This window comes from Rhinoraja longicauda, chromosome 1 (assembly GCF_053455715.1).
Source record: "Rhinoraja longicauda isolate Sanriku21f chromosome 1, sRhiLon1.1, whole genome shotgun sequence".
In the NCBI taxonomy this organism is placed as follows: domain Eukaryota; kingdom Metazoa; phylum Chordata; class Chondrichthyes; order Rajiformes; family Arhynchobatidae; genus Rhinoraja; species Rhinoraja longicauda.
Window position 1 is genome coordinate 37,689,175 of NC_135953.1, and position 2,940 is coordinate 37,692,114.

Consider the following 2,940-nt stretch of genomic DNA (forward strand, 5'->3'; position numbering starts at 1 on the left):
TGATAGTGGAAGGTTGTTTTCAGACTGGAGGCCTGTGACTCGTGGTGTGCCTTAGGGATTGGTGCTGGACCTATTGCTGTTTGTGGTTTATATCAATGATTTGGTTGACAATGTAGAAGTAAGTGTAAGTTTGCATGATTAGTAAGTCTGCAGATAACATTAAAGTAGGTGGTGTCATAGGTAGCGAAGATGGTTATCAAAAGTTTCAGCAGTTGGGCAAGTGGGCTGAGGAATGATTAACGGAGTTTAATGCAGATATGTGCGAGGAATATATTGGGTAGACGCACAGAGTCTCTTGCCAAGAATGGGGGAATCGAGAATCAGAGGGCATAGGTTTAAGGTAAAGGGGGAAAGATTGTATAGGAATCTGAGGGGTAACTTTTTCACACAAAGGATAATGGGTGTATGGAACAAGCTGCTGGAGGACGAAGTTGAGGCAGGGACTATCGCAATGTTTACGAAGCAATTAGACAGGTCAATGGAAAGGACAGGTTTAGAGGGATATGGGCCAAACACAGGCAAGTGGAACTAGAGGAGATGGGACACGTTGGTCAGTGTGGGCAAGTTGGGCCAAAGGGCCTGTTCCACACTGTGACACTGATTCTATGACTTTATGATCTATTGTTGACTTTAGAAGAAAAAGGTTGATGTTTCACAAACCTGTCTTTATCAACAGATCGGTGGTGGAGAGAGTCAATAACTTCAAGCTCCTGGGCATGCATATCCTTGAAGATCTGTTGTGCACATTGATGGGATCATAAATAAACCCCATCAATGCCTCTATTTCCTTAGAAGATTCAGGAGATTCGGTATGTCAATGAATACACTCTTGAACATCTACAGGTGTACGGTAGAGAACATATTGACTGATTGCATCACAGTCTGGTTTGGCAACTTGAACCCCCAAGAGTGTAGGAAATTACAAAAAGTGGTGGACACTGCCGGGTCCATCTCGGGTGCAGACCTCTCCATCAACGCAGTGATCAGCAGTAGGTGGTGTTTCAAAATGGCAGCCAGTATCATCAAGGACCCACATCACCCTGGCGACACTCTCGTTTCATTCAAAGGTTTCAAAGGTCTTCTATTGTCACGTGTACCAATTAAGATACAGTGATATGCGAATTACCATACAGCCAGACTAAAAAAGCAACAAGACACACTACATAAAAGTTAACATAAACATCCACCACAGCGGATTCCCCACATTCCTAACTATATTGGAAGACAATAAAGTCAAAGCTTCTTCCTCTTTATTCTCCCGCAGTCGGGACAGTCGACCCATCCGTCGGGGCGATCGAAGCTCCTGCAGCCAGCGGTCGAAGCCCCCGTGTCAGGATGATCGAAACTCCTGCATCGGAGTGATCGAAGCACCCGTGTTGGGGTGATCGAAGCTCCTGCGGCTTGGCGCTCCCGAAGCCGGTCTCTGACCAGGGACCATGAGCTCCATAATGTTAAAGTGTGCAGGCTCCCGTGGTTGGAGCTCCAAGGTCGATCCCTGGCAGGAATTGTGGGCCCACGATGTTAAGTCAAGCAGGCTCCTGCGGTTGGAGCTCCCAAAGTCAGTCTCCAGCAACGGTTGCCAACTCCATAATGTTAAGCCGCAGTGCGGACGGAGATACGATACGGGGAAAAAAAGCATCTCCATCGAGGTAGCAGATTAGAAAAGGTTTCCCCCAACCCACCCCCCCACATAAAACAAGCTAAAGGACACTAAAAACATATATTTAACACATGCTAAAAAAACAACGAAGATGGGTCAGACTGTTGGCGAGGCAGCCATTGCTGGCACCACCTGGTGGTTCATCAGAAGGTATAGGAGTCTGAAACCTGTGACATGCAGGAACAGCTTCTTCCCACAACTTTGAGGCTATTGAACCGTACAAACACCAACTAAAATATGAACTGTCTTGGTTGCAAAGGAACTTGAGCGTTTTGTTTTGTACTATTACTGATTTTTTAAAAAAAATTGAACTTTCTTTCGTATATTGTGTTATCTATAAGTAATGTGCTTACAGAGCTAGTATGCTTCTTCAAGTATGTCATTATTCTGTTTTAGGTACATACTAGACAAAGTGCACCCGTTGGGCCCAAACCTCTCCTGCATTGGTGCAGCACCCTGTCCCGTCCCCCCTCCCCTCTCTCCTCAACCCCCCCTCCCCCTTCTCCCCCACTCCCCCTTCCCTCCTCCCCTCCCCCTCCCCTCCTTTTAAACTTTAAAATGTGAATAACTTTAAAAATATAACACCGATTTCAATAAAACTACTTGCATTATCACTAAAGTGACAATGGTGAGTAAGGTGGGCCTAAAATTGTCGCGCTATCGTGTACCATTTTGGCTGAAGTTCAGTCACAAACAAGATAACAAACGAGAGTTTTAGTATATAGATGACAATTATACACTCTTGACTCGAGGACTGCAAATGCTGAAAGTTTGAGCAAATCACCAAGTGCTGGAGTCAGGCAGCACCTGTGAAGTGAATGGACAGACAACATTTCAGGTTGGGACCCTTCATCAGACTCTGAAACAGGGTCCTGACCTGAAAAGTCATCTATCCATTCTCTCTACAGATGCTGCCTGACCCGCCGAATTCCTCGAGAACTTCATGTTTTGTTACAAATTTGGTAGTTTGTGTAATTGCAAACAATAGCCACCAAGTGGCTCTGCAGCAGTACTTTATGCTTCAAGCAACTTTTGTTTTCATGAATGGATGCAGTTGTCTGCACAGTCGACTCTAATCGACCTCAATGGAGGGTAGGGTTGCCAACTTCCTCACTCCCAAATACGGGACAAGGTGACGTCACCGCCCCGTGGCCCACGTGACCTCACCCAGCCAGCGTCCACGTGCTCCAGCTCGGGCCAGGAGGCAGGATGCTACGCAACCTCCGTTAGGCGGCCTCCGGGCCTACACTGTCCAGAGATAGACGCAAAATGTTGGAGTA